Source organism: Stenella coeruleoalba, assembly GCF_951394435.1.
Source record: "Stenella coeruleoalba genome assembly, chromosome: 4".
Classification (NCBI taxonomy): Eukaryota; Metazoa; Chordata; class Mammalia; order Artiodactyla; family Delphinidae; genus Stenella; species Stenella coeruleoalba.
Window position 1 is genome coordinate 56,957,078 of NC_137149.1, and position 19,962 is coordinate 56,977,039.

At 34.4% G+C, this 19,962-nt stretch overlaps 1 pseudogene across 1 annotated transcript; it reads right to left on the minus strand.

Moving 5' to 3' along the window:
* Positions 1–1,657: 1,657 nt before the first annotated feature.
* On the minus strand, positions 1,658–2,310 carry LOC307185914 (protein-L-isoaspartate O-methyltransferase domain-containing protein 1-like; annotated as a pseudogene). The gene has a single exon. The product of its transcript is annotated as a protein-L-isoaspartate O-methyltransferase domain-containing protein 1-like (transcript).
* Positions 2,311–19,962: the final 17,652 nt, after the last annotated feature.

The following is a 19,962-nucleotide window of genomic DNA, read 5'->3' on the forward strand; positions in this document are numbered from 1 at the left end:
TCTCCCGTTGCGGAGCACAGGCTCCGGACGCGCAGGCTCAGTGACCATGGCTTACGGGCCTAGCCACTCCGCGGCATGTGGGATCTTCCCAGACCGGGGCACGAACCCGTGTCCCCTGCATCGGCAGGCAGACTCTCAACCACTGCACCACCAGGGAAACCCCTACAACTAACATTTAAATGATAGTTTATGTGATATTAAGCAAAAACTGAAAGTCATTATAATTCTACCAAAAGAAACAGGCAAAAAAAAAAAAAAAAATGGGAAGCATTTTTAAATGAGCACAACGTAGGTCCCAAAGATTACACTATGATTTTGAATTTTCAAAGCAAAAGGTTTCTATGTATAATTTCTGTGAATATTTCTTATACTACAAAGATTAATTTCAAAGTAAATGTAGGCTAGCTCAACTCTACCTTTTCAAAGATAAATAGCAGATGAACTAGAAGTTCCCTTTGCTAAAGTGCACCACCTGAGCAAATCAGCTCTGGCCCAGCTACTGAGCTTATCCCAAGAGAGCGGCTATCACTCATGCTTATTCACTCACTGTCTGTACCATCAGCAGTCAAAAAGAACAGTGTTTTTTTTTGTTGTTGTTGTTGTTTTAAACCAAATACTTTATAGAGTGGACTGTAGAAAAAACAATCCTAAATATACTCTCTTCTAAAACTCCAGAGAGTAAGATAACCTCATTATTTTTAAATATTGAAAATGTAAAGGGTCCACACAAATTAAGAGTTCTATTAAGTATAGACTTTTTACTTTACTATTCACTTGATGTGCCCTTAAATTCTCTATGAGAGAAGCAGATATCTTCCCCACGTCTTCGGGCAATAGATTCAAAAGCAAGAGTAGCAGTGCTATTGAATTCCATGAAACTTTTTTAAAAGTTAAATTATTCACTCTCTGTATGATTATTGCACTCATATATTACCCGGAATACATCTATAGCAACTCAGCAATAGTGACTGCAACAAAATTAAGGGAAGTGGGAGTACAAAGGATTTTATTTCCTTATTAAATAAGAAAGTTTTTTTGGAGGAAATACAATCAACTGCAATTCAAATCAGATTATATATGCTTAACAGTTATGTAACCTTACATAAAATTAAATCTGGGCTTTCCTGGTGGTGCAGTGGTTGAGCGTCGGCCTGCCGATGCAGGGGACACGGATTTGTGCCCCGGTGTGGGAGGATCCCACATGCCGTGGAACGGCTGGGCCCGTGAGCCATGGCCGCTGAGACTGCGCATCCGGAGCCTGTGCTCCGCAATGGGAGAGGCCACAGCAGTGGGGGGCCCTCGTACAGAAAAAAAAAATAAATAAATAAATCTAACTCTCACCACTACAAATCTATAAGGAATCAGAACAGGATTTACATTACACAAAGTCTGCACTACTGTTGCATTCCACTCTTGAAGTCATCCTGAGTTAAAACAGCCATTTTTCCAAGACTTAAAGAAAAATATATTTTATGAAAGGGATTATTTTTAATCACTGAATACATCATTTTTATTACTGACGGAAAGAAGATACTTTTTTCTACTGTAAGTTCACTCTGATGAAAGAAAACATTCTCTCTCTTTTTAACTCCTAACAAATGCCACATTTTAAAGACTAGAGGAATTATCAGTAGGCATTCTTTCTTCTTGATCTAAGTTATTTTTCTCTAAAATATGTCAAGTAAGCTTTTAAAGATTCACGAGGGAGGGGGGGAGTTTCATAATTTTTTCTCTCAGTAAATTCTGAGGTGGCTCTTTTAACTTCATTGTGGTCTTCCACTTCCTTTTCTTTCTCTTCTATTTTTTTCATCCTCCTCATTGTTGAGAGGCTGAGGAATAAGCTGATAACCTACAAATACATAAGTGTAGCTCTCTGTTTAACTCTTTCTTTTGGGTAGAGCCCTTTAAGGGACCCCTCCTTGGCCTGCATCTCATTACTTATGAAATGTCTCCGTGTGCATTGAATGCAAATAAAAGCAAGTTCTGTATATTCCAGACAGCGTGGGTTTGTGTGTGGGGATGTCCCACAGACTCTGGTTTGCCATTATCCTTCTTACTTGGTTGCAAAAGTGGAGTAAATGAAACAGCAAGAATATTTTTACTTTCCCAAGTGTTTTGTTCGCGTCTCATAATTTGTGTTAAATGATCTTCTACAGGCATAACCAGAATGCCTCCCACTTTTAGTAATATTTTCATGTAGTTCTCATAGTATTTCTGGACTCCAGCTCCACAATAATCTCGATAATACTGATGACCCTCAGCTGCTTTCCGGGAGCAATTACCAACCACAAATGTGGGCTCACCGAACTCAAATCTTAGCAGTGCTTTTCTTCATATGTTCACGTTGGAATATTTTCATCTTGAGACAGATGATTTTGTGAACAGCAAGAGCTGTGCCAACTTGCTCATATAATTATTCTGATAAGCTGCTGAGAGATCAGGGTGACCTAGCCATGCCATGCACCTTCCCATTCAGACTGACAGTACAGGTCTAGAAGCTGATTATCAAAGCTATTACTTTTTTTGATCAAACTCTCCAGGTTTTTCTTCGCATATTCTACCACATCTGAATGAAGCTCAATCCCATAATTTATTCCCTCCAAATCTCTTCTACACATGAGCCAGTTCATGTTTGAGGGATTGAATGTTTTCAACTGCACATGGAATTTGTTTACTCTGAAAAATGCACTGCAGCAAGGTGGTCGGTCGACTCGCCGCAAGGGGGTGCAGGTGAGGCCCTAGGCTGGGTGGGTCCGTGGCGGTCACGGCCTCCGCCAGTGAAGGTTCATATTTTTATCATTCAGGGCTGAAAGATGGGTCATGTGCATTCATGTTTTGAGTCATATTCACCTTAGTGACATGTAGTATCAAGAAGAGGGGAAATCCAGACTGGAAAATGATAAATGAATATTTTTTAAAGGCAATAGAAAATGATAGTGGTCTTTAGAACCACATTTGTTTTAGTGTGTAAAAAACCAAGTCTAAGAAAGTTAAAAATCTATTAGAGCTCTATCTACAAATTGACTGAAAACATTTAAAAACAATGCAGTGTCTGTAATTAACGGACAATACCGTCCCCGCCCCGCCGCCAGCCCTTCCACAGCCGCAAGAGTTTCCCACTCATAACTGACAATAACGTGAAATAAGCTGGCTCGGTCTGAACGGGTGTCACCCCAAGCAAGACAGGAGACGTTATACAGTCAAGGCCCCTGTGCTGTTAACAGCTATCACTATAATAAAGTAGAATAGTACATTCTTAGCATACCCAAAGGCCTTTCTCATACCATTCTCCAGATTAAAAACAAAAAAACAAAAAAGCCCTCCAAAATATAGTATAAGGAACGGAAAGTAAGAAAGACTGAGAGCAGTGGAATAAATTATGAAACCTGTGGTAGTTTCTTACTCTTTAAACTTTCATTTTCTTTCTCTACCTCTCCCTGTATCTCTCTTTCTCCCTCTTTTTCAAGAACTTGATTTGAACGTTTATGTCTGTAAAAAGAGAGGAGAAAATTTTAGCTTTCAATGACACCAATGCCTGAAGACAGTTATCAAACCACTCTGCCTGTGTCCATTATAAATTCTGTCTCTTCCTTCAGCCCTTTTCTGTCAATCTTTTATACACTTTATTATGTGATGATTTATTAAGGTGATAGATGATATATTACTTCCTATTCATAGCATCTATTTTCCAAATATTGTTCAAAATCTCTAGATCTCTTCTTCATTAAAGACTCATATCCATGTCGGTTATCATTTTTCTCATTCATTTACCAACACCAATGGTAACATAGTCTCACTTGCCCCACTCTACAAAACCGAAATCTTCCATCAAACTCTGTTGCCCTCTTGAACTACTTTTCTATTTCTTCTTTCATTGTCAGCATTTCTAATAATGGGCTTCAATAAACTAATAGCTAATATGTACTGAGTATTTATGAATCTGGGATTAGGCTAAGAAATTTTACATGTGTCATTCGACTCAATCCTCATTATAAGCTTTAAAACTGATGCTATTACAGCTAATCTACATGTTGGAAACTGAGGCACAGAGAAGGTAAGTAGGTATTTTAAAGTTTCACTTTCAGTTGGTCCTGGTGCTGGAATTCTAACCAAAATCTGATTCTGGAGGCTGATGTCCAAATTCAGTTTCACCACACACCTAGGGTTAACGACTTCTCATTTGTTTTTTAATAAACACCCTACAGAAAGCAAAGTTTCAAAAATTCCAGTGTAAAGGAAAAATAATTTTCCTTCTACGTTTTTGAACTCTTATCTGGGATCCTGTAATAAAAGTCATATTAACAAGAGAGAAATAAGCAAGTTTATTAATACATATACCCCATGTATATATGAAAGTTTCCTAGGGAAAAGTGATTAACTCCCTGAGATGGCTTAAAATTCAGAATTATAAACCACCATAAGAGGGAAGGGGTGAGGAACTGTAGACCGTTTGGGCATGATGTCAACTTCTAATCTCCTCTCTTATGAAAAAACTAATCTTGCCTGGTTAATGAAACTTCCAGGGAAGGGTTATGACAATTGAATTGCTTTTTTGGATCTATCTTTAAACAGATAGTGGCATTCCAAGAAAACTTCTCTCTGTATTTGCTGTTTTTCAAGTGTCTACGTCTCAAAAAATCAATATGCCAAAGCAACATATTTTAGGGTGGCATGTCCTGAACCTCTACAGTCATATTTTGGGGTGGCATAATCTTCTACCCTTTACCAGTAAATGCGTCAAAGACAAATTCAGTGATATTTTCCCATTGTACATCCTAGCTCAACTTTCTGTATCCTTGATCAAGGTTTTCCTTCATGGCATTTTGTGTTACTGATAATTCTTCTAACATTAAGTATGCTGATACTATGTATCCTTATAATAAGGTTGTTTTTTTTTCCCTCAGATTCCTCTTTCTCTTTATACTTATTTCTCTTCTTCAGGCCATACTTAACTGTATCCCCATCATTCTCTATGCATTTGAGCTTGTGATTTCATTGGCATTCCTGATTTAAAATTACCTACACTGTGATAATTCTGAAATCTATTTCTCAATCTCTTATACATTTTCTGAGCCCTAATTTTATTATTATTATTATTTTAGCTTTTTTAAGCATCTGTAACACAGAGTAGGTCTGAGAGTTTCCTAAAGGCACGAAGCTCACTCTTGTCTACTTGCCTTTTCCTTTGCCTCAACCAACCTCGCTTTCAACTCTTGCTTACCTGGCTAATTTCAAATTATTTTCAAGAATCAACTTTAAGTGAATGTCTACCACTAGGCATTCTCTCATACCTGACTCTCTGTGTCAAGACCTCTAGTGGTCCCACAATATTTCCCCTTGATCCTTACTAATAAAAGCCCTGATTTTTCTGTGTACAAATGCCTCTTGGGATAAAATGTACATTTCCTGAGCTTCTTTCAAGTCAAGGGAGGTCATGTGATGGCATTTGAATTAAAAATATGCAAGCAGACATGTCCTATGTGAGTTCTTCAAAGCTTCTTTCAGTTTAATCCTCCCCACAAATCTTTGAATTTGGACTGGCCCCTCTTAGTACCTTTACCCTTCTTGTTGGCTAGAATGCAGTCATGAAGGCTAGAGACAGAGCAGCCATAATGGGTCATGAGGCAGCAGCCAAACATGGCAGAGAAGCAGATGTTCCACCATATCCTCTCCGTCATCTTACATGCTTTATCTCCTTAATTTTTAACAAAGTCTAACATTCTAAATCAGGCAGGGTAAGCCTGTGATGGCGCCACAAAGTGACCCAAGAGTAATTAGGTTTCCTAAACAACATAGAAATTTATTTCTCACCCCCAAAATAATTCATGATGGCAGTCCAAATCCAGGGCAAACCCTGCAGTTATTGGGTTACCCTAGGTGTACCATGGGTAAAATCCTAGAACACATTAATATGTGCCAATTTGGCCAATGCAGTCACAACACACCCATTTCCAGGTTTTTCTCACCAGACCTGAGAGACAGACTAATCTCTGTTTACCATAGTACAAATGGGTCATATAGATGCACCTAACTGCAAGGGAAACTTGAAAATACAGGGTCCACGTATGCTCAGGAAGAAGGCCGGTGGATTTAGGAACCCAGCTAGCTGTGGGTTATTGTGTGATATATCCTTTGATATATCCTTGATTGTGTGAATTGTGTGATATATCCTTTGACTTATTTACTTTATTTTATTTTTCTTTCACTTCGAATTTGATTGAGAACTCCACAAAGGCAGATAATTCATTCTGTTTTAGGTAGTGGACCTCCAGTGTCTAAAAGAGTACTAGATACTTAGTAGTTACTCAATTGATATCTGTTATATCAATCAATCAATCAATTAATTAATACACTGTCCAGATTTTTCAATGTTTTGGGCACCTACATACTGGAATTTATTTATTTATTTATTATTAATTTTTATTGGAGTATAGTTGATTTACAGTGTTGTGTTAGTTTCTGCTGTCCAGCAAAGTGAATCAGTTATACATATACATGTATCCACTCTTTTTAAGATTCTATTCCCATATAGGTCATTACAGAGTATTGAGTAGAGCTCCCTGTGCTATACAATAGGTTCATATTAGTTATCTATTTTACATATAATAGTGTGCATACTGGAAATTAAGCATAGTAGGTTTAAGTTTCAGAGTCTAAGAAAATGGATGGACTCATAAAAGTCACTTCACACATCTTAGGTTTAGAGATATTTTCATATTATGGTCTCTCTTTTGGTTGATGCATTATGAAACTAATCCTCTTCTTTAGAACATCCTGAACACTTTGATAGCATTAAAACTCAGGTGCTTTGATATATCCATTATAAGCAGCCTTTTAAATTGTATTATAACCCTCTGGAAACATATTCTAATTGAATGAAAAATGTTTTATTGTATTCTTAATTTATACTATCCAAAAAAAAAATGTTTAGACATTAAACTGCTAATGCTTTGTTTCCCAGAATTGCTATTGTTATTTATTATCAGAGTAGACCCTCAGTAATTTACACTGAGAACTGAGAGGCTCACTAGAGATGACTGAATTTGGCACATTAGTTAGTGAACAGATAAATATGAAAAACATCAACACTGCTGTATCACAAAGTGTGCTTTATTCATTATTTTGATAAGTGTAGTTTAATTATAATCATCTATGGTAATGTTTCACAGTATGCTAATAAACACATTGCCATATTTTATGAAATTAATAAAATCTTAGTGGAAAAATTGTTTGCTAAATTTGTCCCAGTTTTCGGAGAAAAGTACAAATCTATGATTTAGTATGTTTTGTATAACTCTTAGTCCAGAAAAAAATATATCTCTTACATATGATATTGTTTTAGTCATTCCTGTTGCTTATTGTCTGTAACCCCTACTAGAAAATAAGGTTCATGAGAATAGATTTACCTCATTTCACACACATTGTACATGTTATGCACAGATATGTACTTAAGTATATGTTGTGTATGTATTTAACTTTTTAAATGGAAAGATTTCACATACAGATTTGGAAGTCCTACTAAATTTGAATATACATTTTGATCTCTGTGCCTGATCTCCTATGCTTTTAGAGGCCAAAGGGGAAAATTAAATATTTATTTCTATTATTAATGATCTCTGATCACTTCTTTTTTAATGTCAAGTTACCATATTTAAAAATACTAAAAATAATAGCTAAATTATGAAAGTGCTGGTCAAAATGACCAAAAAAGTTTTGATGTTTGTTTTCCATTTTGTTTTGTTTTGTTTTGTTTTCCCTGGAGTACTACCAGTGTACCAGTAGCTTTCAGTCACACCTGATAATTCCTAGCTTAAAAAAGGATAATTGTGTTTTTATGAACTTGGATTTATTGATTGATTGGTTCAGTCAACCAATAAATATTTAAGAGATTACCATTAAGCTCTTATTTAATATGATAAGAAAACAGAAGAAAAGAAAAGAAACATAAAACTTTGGCTTCATGGAGCTTATTTTCTAGTTTGGGAGACAGACAACAGATAACATATATAGTTAATATAATTACTGGTTATAGAGTAATATGTGATGAGATGAAAAATAAAGCAAGGAAGAAAATAAATTGGATTGGGGACAATTTTATGAAAGGATGCCAGTGACAAATGGCCTGAAGGGAGTAAGAGAGTAGATTATGCTTCAGTCTGAAAGAAACTTCTAGCCATAGCCAAGCAAGGGTGAAAGCCCTGAGGAAGGAACCCATGGTGTGTTTGAAAAAACAGGTGGCCAGTGTTACTGGAAACTAGTGTGTAAGAAGGAAACGAGCAGGAGATGAGTCAATAAAATAACAGGAGTCAGAGTGAGAGTTATAGAACCTTATTTGTTCTTAGAATAGGCTGATTCTGAAATTTGTATAGAAATGCAAATGAACTGGAATAGCCCAACAACTTTGAAAAAAGGGATCAAGTTTGGAAGGACTTACATTATCCAATTTTAGCACTTAGTATCAAACTATAGTATTAAAGCACAGTGACAGACAAATAAATGGAACAGGGTCCAAAAATAGATTTACATGTATATGGTCAATTGATTTTCGACAAAAGTTCAAAAACAATTGAATGGATAAAGGACAGTCTTCAAAAAATGATACAAAAACAATTGGATAGTAATATGCAAAAAGAAATCCTCAGTCTATACCTCACATTACATAAACATCAGAAGCCAGGCTATTCCCCAATAAATGTAAAATATTTATCATAATGGGTCCAATTTGGAATCTTTATTGATTTTGCTACTATGCTCCAATTGGTACAGTGGAAAAAAATAAAAGCAAAAATCCACACAATTTTATTTTACTTTTATTATTTGTTTTTATGAAGCCTGAGAGAAGCAATAGCTTCAGAAATTGAGAGCAAGGCCCTGATCATTCCAGCACACTGGCATGCAGAATAAATAGCTTCTACTGCATGGATCATACCAAAGATTATTAAGGGAATCCTTGAACCTGTAAAAGTGATTAAGCTTGAATATCAAAAGCTAGTCTCAGTTATAACTAAGACACAGTAGGGAAGATAGCTGACTGATTACATGGTCACGTAGTGGGAACTCTACTGTCATAAGAACCCAGTTATAAAAACTGACAGAAACATTTTTTTTTTTTAATTGTGGAAGGTGCAGCTGAGTTTGAAAAGGCAGTCAAGTTCCAAAATAAGAGAAAAGTACACTCTTGCTAAAGAATGATAGTCAGCACTTTGAATGCAAAATTTATATGAGGTGGCAACTGAAAGCAACTCTGTGAGGTGACAAGACATCTAAACAGGTGTAAACTATGTCACAAGCCTCCAGACTTCTTTGGCAAGCATGTTTCTGTGAGACCGTGCAGTTTTACCACCGGGACTGAAAGAGGTTGCAGGTGCCATCTTAAGTTAAAGAAAAAGACAGATGTTGGCATTTGTGAAAATAATTCTAAGGACGTATACTGCAGAGATTTTCCCTCCCATCCCCCATTCCCTCTTGCTTTTGAAAGAGGAAAAATTATACATTATGAAGACATTTATTTAACAAGTCTCTAAAGATGTTTGGATCTGTAGCACAGATTTAAAATACTTAGTGTATTGGTTTATTTTCTATTAACTGAGCAATAGGAGGAAATAATACTTGTATATTTACAGTTGGAAATCGAAAAAAAAATTTGCACCTTAGTACTCTGTAGACTCCAAATAGTCTAGGAAAACTAACATTTTTTGATTCCCTATATACATCAAAAACTCAGAAAGTACCTCTATTTTACTCACATTTCACCAGTGTCCACACTCCTTTGTAACGCTAGCAACATTTCAGCAATACTGTCATTCTTATTGAAGAACAATTCATAAAACATAATGAACATAAACATAATAATAATAATGCAAACATTAATATTTCCTGAAGTTTTCAACTTTTAAACATAAAATAATATGTATTTCAAAACCAATTTATTTCAAATACTTTCAAAGATCTAAAGTGCAATAATATAATAATCTTCTTTTGAGGTTAAAAGAATATTTGATTACATCACTTTACCATTCCCGGCCACAATCTTCTATCAGCCAGCAAGTCACTTCCATGTTTCCTTAAAATTCTTTGGTACCTGGCTTATGGTATTCCCTATTACCTCAATTCTTACCATCATCCTGGACAACATTTAGGAATTTTAAAGTGTTTTTCTTGACCTGCATTTATCTATCTTACCTTTAAAAATTGAACTTTGAGCATCAAAGTTGGTGATGACGGTTTTCCATTTTTCTCCCTGTCTCATGTGTTATTCTTAGCCCAGCATAGTTATGGCATTAGTAGGAATTTCTTTACCTTGGCTTCTCTAGTTTATCCTTTTTATGACTTTTCCCTGGCTTTACTTTGGTCTTTATTAATCCTGGACTCTTTGGTCACTGCCTTGCTTATGCCTCATGGCCTTTGCTTCATGTTTCTCGATCACAAATAGCCCACAGATACTTTGTTCAGGATTCATTTCTCTGCATTCTCTTCTCCTATAATTGACATCCTGACATAGCTAGCACAAAATAATCACATAACCTCAAATATTGCTATTAGAAGAAATTCATTGTTTCTTATCTTATCTGAGCCTTAGAAGCTTTTGAGGAATTATTTCATATTCTCTCACTCAACTTCTTCTCTTACTCTTCACAAAGCAATTTTAAAACTTCCCCACTGTCCTCAGCTTCCTTATCCCACTAAACCATCCTCAACCTCTGTTAATAAAATTGCTACAATTTCCCAGGTATTCAATGTGTTGAACAATCTACTAAGCCTTTGACAAATATCACCTCATTTTGTCCTCTCAGTAGTCTGCTGAAGCGGTTTTATTATTATCATTGTACTGAGAGTAAACTGAAGGTGAGAATGATAAAAAGTAATGTCAAGCTTCTATAATGAATAATAGTTTAAGCTTGAATTTGATCTTGGAACTTCATGATCTTAAATGCCTCCTTCAGCAGAAAAAATCTAAACTTGCCCCTTTCTTTAGTAAGAATTGAGAATCAATTAGATGAAAACTGTCTTCTTTCTTGCATTTGCATTTTAAATGCTTTTGGTGGTTCCTGTTTTGCATTTTCTCCTGATATTGTCAAAGTTGTTCTACTTTTTGAGTTAGTGAGCACCTAATATTATCCCCTTCTGCCTACACTGATGCTTCTCTTTTGTATAATCCACTTTCTCTTCTATGGCTTCTGTAACAGGAACCATTTTTTCTTAATTGCATAAAATCTACTGTGAATCTTGAATTTTAGTTACACACATGTGCAAATTCACATACACCCAAAGGTCTACTGAATCTGCTTCAAGAAGTAGAATACTTGTGTCTAATTACCTAGTATATTCAGTAAATTCACACCTTTTTATTTGTTGTGCATAATGTAATTTCAGTTTGTGAAATTTTGTCAAGATAGTGTATTTGAGCTATACTGAACCATATTTTATACACCACCAGGATTCTTCTTGAGGATATCTCCTTGTCTTAATATTCACATCATCTGAGCCAGGACTGCCCAATAGAACTTTCTGTAATGATAGTTATATTCTATGTCTGTGCTATTTAAATATGGTAGCTATTAGCTACATAAGGCTAGTGAGAACTTGGAATGTGGTTAATGTGTCTGAGGCACTGAATTTTTAATTTGTTTGATTTTAATTAATTTAAGATTAAACAACCACACATCGCTAGTGGTTACATATTGGACAGCACACAGCTCAACTTTTAAGCACCAGACTTCTTACGGCTGGAAATCATTGGAACTTGAGCTGCTGTAACTTGATTCAACAGAACTAAAATTAAAAATACATTTATCAGCTCTCTTTTGCATGTTCAGCATTGTGCTTACAGCTGCAAAACAAAGACGAAAGCACTGAAAATCACAGTTTCTACCTTTAAGGAACTGTGGCCAAATCCAGTCTGCCACCTGCTAGTGCGAATACAATATTGCTGGAACGTAGCCACATCCTTCCTTACATATAGTCTATGGATGCTTTTGTGCTAAAATAACAGATTTGAGTAGTTGCAACTTAGACTGTATGGACTTCAAAGCCAAAAATATTTACTATCTGGCTTTTTACAGAGAAAGTTTGCTGGGCCTGATCTACTGGGTCACAGATATGAAAACAAGTATTTACAATAAAATGAAACAAATTTAACGATAGAAATGGGCATACAGTGAGAAGGCATTAAGGCAGTGCATGATTGATTCTGGCTGAGTTGTTCAGGAAAAGAATCAGGGAGAAGTGATGGCTGAGTTAATTCTGATGCATGAATAGGACATTTTCAGGACAGAGGGTGGAGGCAGTGTTTGATGAATCTCTTTGTATTTAGTGAATGGAGAATAAAATAATCTTACCATTTATAAATAAATAAATAAATAAATGATAAATAAATCACATATATCTATATCTATCTATCTGTCTAAATATTCATTTTCCTCACCATGGCTATTTAATTAAAGTTGACCTTTTTAAAAAAATTCTATTTTGGACAGTGCTTAAATCTCTTAAGACTTGCATATTTACAATTACTATCATTTAATGAAAAAACAAAGTGTTTTACATTCATCTATATATTTACTAGAGTTAAAATTGAGTATTAATTTTTAATGCTCTTAATATTCAAAAGGAAGAGTTTTAAAGAGCACACTATAATTGTTCTTTTACGGTGTGTGAAGGAGTACCTGAATGTAGGCACTCCATGGAAGTTATGTATTTTTATGTCATAGTCTAAAATTTGGAGAAGACCCATGGGGAGATGCTTACGACTTGGGCAGAAGAAGTGTATTATAATATCCAGAACCTGGACTACACAGAATTTTTTAGCCTAAAACAAACATATTGAGTTCAAATTTGACGCTTAAAGGAATCCAGTGTCAACACTGGAATAGAGATTTAAATATCAGCATAGGTTAGATTTCATGCTACTTCTTTTAAAGAAAATGAAATTTCTCACAATCAGAATCATTAGCCTATACTTTTCGGATCCTGGGCGAGGCATTTGCTTTTCTCTGCAGCAGCTATTTCCCATTTCTTCCATCGGGTAGTGTAGTAGGCTGGCGTTTTGGTGGTACAGTGAGGGTGATCACATTCCCTTGTCCATGGCCACTGGCTCAGGAAACCTCAATTTAATTTTACCTGTATATGACATTACCTGAATGTAGATATCCCTGAAGGGTGGTTCATTCAATGAAAATAGTTTTTAATAGTTGTGACTGAAAACACTTTCTCTTCGTATTAACATGCATGAAGAAGCATATCGCCATTTGGTGAATGTGAGACAGCCTAAGAATGAAGCCAACAGGTAGAAGTCTAAGTAGCTAAGAAAAAATATAGGATCAACCAGAGTGTGTGTTTGTGTCTGTGGGGGGGTTGTTCTAGAGAGGAAATAACAAAGTAGAAGAGCAATACTGAAGTAAAAAGCAAGTTCCTCAATGGAAAAATTTTATTAATTCAGTGTTTTCTGTAGGAAAAAGTTAATGACTGTTAATGCTCTAATTTCTAGGCGCAAATAAATACCCAACAATCTTTTGCACCTGGACTTTCAAGAGTACCATGTCTCTAAGAGGAATTTAGAATTACAGAACTTAACTGCTAAAGTCAAGTGTGTTTTAAAATACCTCTTAATTTTCCATCCTGTCAGTGCTGTTTTCATCTACATGCATAAAAATTGCCTTTTGTAATATCATGTTTTAAAATGTATCATTATTAGTATCATTTTTATTGTTTGATTTAACTTTTCAGAACATTGTTATTAGATAAATTATGGAATTGTATTCATAGCAGAGGTTGAAGATTAAATGTAAAGTTATCAAATAAAAGGTATATAGCTAACTTATTTTTAAATGTTTTACTCTATATATAGGACATCTGTGTGTCACATACATTGACAACATTAATACCTTTTTTGGTATAACAGTCATACATTAAAGAAAAAGCAATATCAACATCCTTGAAAGTTGTAAAAGGAAATATTTTACTTACAGCTATCAAGAGGGCAATCGTGAGAGAAAACCTACCTGTATATCATAAATGACTCTTACATGCACTGTTAACTTAGTTGCATTTTTTAATAATTTTATTTAGGATAATTACATCTATATTTGCATGTGATATTGATTATAAACATGGTTTCAAAGTGACTTTTGTGGATTGGTGATCATACAAAGCTCATGGTACAAATGGTGATCTAAATATTTAAAAAATTGTACATATGTTCTGTTCTTGGATTGCACAACACACTGGCATGTTCTCATAAGGCATACAATAAAGCAAACTGTTAAACTTCTTCTAATACAACATTGCCTGACTTATTTGGTTAAGGAAAATTTTTTGTTACCTAATTAACACTAATATTTATAACTTGAAACTATTATTTCACAAAATAGAATTTGAGACATGCTTTCCTCATGTTTGGTTGGTTATTTTAGCCATTTCATTTTGGATAAAAATATTTTCAGTCCCTTGGTCTGATTTTTCTTGTGAGGCCCATTGACTCAGTTAGTTACACTTTACATAAATATTAATTTTCTTAACTTACGCTAACCTCAACGTTAGGTTTGCTTTCCTTGGCTTAAGATATGTACTGCTGCTGTAAACAAAGGTTGCTCTTTGTTAAGGTAATAACATCCTCTGAGTTCCAAGATAGTTATTAAATGACAATATTTTCAAAAGGTTAGAGGACACTAGATCAATTCTTTTGATTTTTATTAATATTTGGACAAAGATTTTGCTTAAGTAGGTTTTCCTACTATATTAAAACTTGTACTTTAATATAAAAGGTAGTTGTAAATATATATGTATATGTTTAAATATATATATATACATATATATATATATTTAAAGTATTCCAGAGTTTCTCCAACCAATGTCACCAATAGAAATTTCTTACATAATTTTCACATTATTTGTTCCCTTTAATTCCATCACTTTCATACTAATCCAGCATGAGTGTTGAGATAGCAAGAAGTATCTTTGTGTAAGTCTGACTGGATAAATTTAAATAATTTGAGAATGTAATGCTGAATGTTAGAGTCAGATTACACCAAAGTCTTGAAATTCTAAAGCATGGTTTCCTCAGTAAGATACTGTCAGTGTAATGAATATCACATTATGGTCTTCATTCTGTAGCTACACATGACAAAACATTTTCACTCAGGAAATGTCATGCACATTTAGAAAGAAGATTGATAAATTCCATCACATGAAGTCTTTTTTGAAAAACAAGGCTGAAGAGCTCCTAGATCCTCATTGCAAAGTAAAATGGTCTGCTTGTTGGGAAGAAAAACAATACAATGAAACACTACCTGACATGCTACAATCAAAAATACATATGGCTAAATAACCAATAACATATATGTTATAGTTCTGCTCAATAATCACAGTTTAACAAAAAATAATATATATGTGTATATGTATGTACATATATATGTGTGTATATACATGTATGTATATATATATTTCTCACTGACACTCTTATTTATTCTTTGCCCTTGAGTTCCACTTTACAGAGTACAAATTTGTGCAATATTAAAGAAAAACTGTGGAAGTAGACCATCAAGGAAAAGTATTAACTTCTGGCCCTTCAGCTTTTGTGAGGATTAAGAAAAATGTTAATACACCAAGGTTGGATGTAATACTAGCTCATTTTCCTCTTTTCCTTTTATTCTTTACTATTGGTCCATCCAGATGAGTTTGGAGTTCTTTATATATTGGCAACATATGTTTATGCAAAATTCTAAGAAACTTGCAAACTCATTTTCATCCCTTTCCTCTTCCTTTCCTTACTCAGTTCCTCTGCTGCAGAGTAAAATAGTGTTCAGTTTATTTGTTATATAATAAAAGTATAAGTTTGGTTTCAAATATTTTATTGGATATGTATCAAAAATGAAATATTTAATAAGATTATGTAGAAATCACTTATGTCTACAGTGATACTCTAAAGGTAGTATTTTTAAAAATAAGTGTTGTATATCATTGTGCTTACATTATATGAATGCATTCTAAATATGTCCCTTTCTATCTCATTGTCTTCAACTAGATTCTGTGGTACATGCTTTGGTCAAGATGAAAGCTGACATCTGACCCTGACCATGTGGTCTTTTCTCTCATTTGAAAGGTTTTCACCATATTTTATAATGATGAAGTGTTAGACTTTCAAAAATACATTGTATGAATATCAGTTACCATCTTAATGGACCATAAATGTTTCAGATATCACATGGAGGGAGGCATTGATCTATATAGAGTTGATGTGTGATTGTTGAAACTCTACAATAGATTTTTTTCAAAATCACATTAACTGAGCTTTAAGTCAAAATATACAAAACTTCAACTAAATGAAATAATATATTATATCATATATATGCTATTAGTTACCAATGTAACAGTAGTTACAGATTTATATTAATATAATTATACAATATGAGCATAAAGGAGGGATTATTAATTTAGCCTTTGATTTAGGGTATTTGGAGAGGAAGTCTGGAACAGTTACATAATTTGTCTGTCCAAAATTTCTTGACTTCGGTCATTTCAAGGCTTTTAATGGAAAATTGAATATTTCCACAATTTCATCTCCTAGGGACTAGTTTTTTTTTAATTCTTTTTTCAGAATTGCACCCAATCACCTGGGAAAATTTGTAGTCATAATTTGTCATGTACTAAAACACTGAACTGTATTTAGCAGACTTTTTGGTAGTATTAATTACACTTGAAACTTAATCCATTATCTAAAGAAAATTTGACTCAGTTCAGATAGGATATAAGAAAGGATATTAGAAATGAAATGAATATATCTAACACAAACTCTTTGTTTTACTGACTAAGCAACAGAGAATTAAGGAAAAATTTAGTAAATAAATGATACTAGAAGTTATCCCTTTCTTTTTTTAATTCCAATTTAGAATGTCTTTCTTGTGTATTTATTTAGTGCTAACAGTTTATATTTTTGAAGTTTCCAAATTTGTGGCCAGCATCTTTTATCATCATAAATGGGTCTTCTAAGAAGTCAGTTAAGTAAACTGTATAGCCAAGCAACAATAAGGTGAAAATTTCTGTTGTGCCTTAGAAATGATGACTCATTTCTACTTAGAAATCTCAATTTTCCATATTTGTCAGTGATACTACATTAACATTATTTGAATGTTAATGACCACTAATTTAGGGGAAAAAAGATAAATATTTTTAAAAACTAATGCTATTGCAGTATAACTATTTTCCAGTTATTCTTTCTTGTAATTTGTTTATAAGACTGGATGATATTTTCTTTTAAATTGAGTGAAAGAAATAACCAGAAATCTTAAGAAATCTTAACTTAGTATGGAAGAACAATTCTAAATCTGTGAAGGAATTTTGATAGAATTTCTTCTATGTCCATTTGAAAAGTATAGAAAGAACTCTCTGTTTCTTAAAATTTCTAGGCAAATAACAGATCTGGGAGATGAGGTGTAAAGTCAAACTAAAGTAAAAAGTATATATATAGGTGAAAATACCAGTCAGACTCTTTTAAGTTATTTCATCTGGGCAGTATTTATGGGGTCCAGTTTTCATTATTTTTTTAATGTAAACTTATCTACCTATCTATCTATTTATTTATTTATTTATTTATTTATTTATTTATTTATTTATGGCTGTGTTCCGTCTTCGTTGCTGCATGCAGGCTTTCTCTAGTTGCAGTGAGCGGGTGCTACTTCTCATTGCGGTGCGCGCGCTTCTCACTGTGGTGGCTTCTCTTGTGCAGCACGGGCTCTAGGCACGTGGGCTTCAGTAGTTGTGGCACGCAGGCTCAGTAGTTGTGGTTCACGGGCTCTAGAGCGCAGGCTCAGTAGGTATGGCGCATGGGCTTATTTGGTCTGAGGCATATGGAATCTTCCCAGGCCAGGGCTCGAAACTGTGTCCCCTGCATTGGCAGGCGGATTCTTAACCACTGCACCACCAGTGAAGTCCCCAGTTTCATTATTAGTGAAATAGAACCAATTATTCCTGCCACAAAGAGGTATTATGAAGTTTGACTAGGATACTTTTTGCAGAAATGTAATGTTTCATAGACTTATATAATAAACGTTTTTAATATTTTAATATTAACCAATATTAGACTTGGTGTGACTCTTGGAGGTGATATCACACAATGCTTTAGCATGTGGACCATTCTCTCTCTTTTTAATCATTAGTAGTCAACAATTTATTTCCAGTGTGGCATGTATCATTGAGCCATTTGGTAGCTAATTTGATATATTCAATGATCTGTGTATGTGTGATTATTATCAATGATATTATTTTGCTGAATAATGAACCTTTATTTAGGATTTTTATATGGCTTACTAATGTACCCAAAACTTTAGTGTAACTCGTATTATAACTTTGTTTAATAATGTCTTTTTACTAGAGTAAAATATTGGTGTGTTAATATCATGCCTCACTTATCTTTGTATCTCCTAAATCATCACAAAGCTTGGCACGTAATAGGTGCCAAACACTTGTTAAATTAGATAATGTCACAATCTCTTTACAAAAACAGAATATAAATCATAAAGAATAAACAAGTTTTTGCTTTTAAAAAAATACTAATAAGATATTTTTAGATATTATTGATCTATGTTGAAGGACAATATTAAAAGAAAATATTTATATTATGGAATCAGTCACAAATTCTTTCTCATCTTTCAGGCCTAAGATGGACTCCTGTTATACTGAATTTCATGCAGCAATATGTTGTGATATAGCAGGAGTCCAGGATCTCATGGGTTCCACATAGTACCTTAATGGATTTTCTGCCAATTATCATTAGTGCTCATGTGTCAAAATTTTCCAGAATTTTCCTTCTATGTTATCATCAGAATGTTGTAAAAATATTGTAACTTCAAAATCCTTTGCATAGCAAATTTAAAAGTAAATACCATATCAATGATTTTAAAATATGGGGAACAAGAGAATGAACCATAATAAACTTAAAATTTTGAACATAATACATAACATGCATCCCATGTTTTATCCTGGTATACACTGCTTTTCTTTTCTTTTTTTTTTTTTTTTTAGATGTTGGGGTAGGAATTTATTAATTAATTAATTTATTTTTGCTGTGTTGGGTCTTCGTTTCTGTGCGAGGGCTTTCTCTAATTGTGGCAAGCGGGTGCCACTCTTCATCGCGGTGCGTGGGCCTCTCACTATCGTGGCCCCTCTTGTTGAGGAGCACAGGCTCCAGACGCGCAGGCTCAGTAGTTGTGGCTCACGGGCCTAGTTGCTCCGCGCCATGTGGGATCTTCCCGGACCAGGGCACGAACCCGTGTCCCCCGCGTTAGCAGGCGGACTCTCAACCACTGCGCCACCAGGGAAGCCCAGGAATATTTTTTGCTTAATACTTATATCAAACATATACAAAAAAGATAAAAGAAAAAGGAAGTGATCATAGGATTTGTACAATGGAACCAGAGACACGAGGTATACTTATATAAATTAGTGAGAGAATATGCCTATGCCAAAGTTATACACGATCAAGGAAGTGATAGAGTGGTGTCTACTCCCAGCATAGTGAATATAAGTCACTGAACTACAAGTAATGCTATGAACAATTGAATGATAAAGTAATCTAAAGGCTGAATCTTGCTTAGATCTGGTTGACCAGTTCATTCAGGTTAAGAGTACTCTACCTGGACCTGTAGTCTTTCTTTTCATTTACACAAATGACATTTCTAAAACTTTGTAGCGTCCTCATTAGATATATGTCAAACAGCCTGGCAGTCACATTTCTTCACCTCATCTTTAATGAACGTCTTCAATACAACAGTGTGGTTGAGTATCAACATCAGATGTACCTGGAGTTGAACCTCACCTTGGACTCTTCCATTTTCTGGCCTTATGCCCTTTTTTAGCAAGTTATTTGACCACTGGAAACCTCTGTTTCTACCCAAAAAGGAGGACTTTAATATGTGTGTCCTTGATTTGAAATCTGTTTTAAATAATATTAATGTTTTTAGTGGAGGC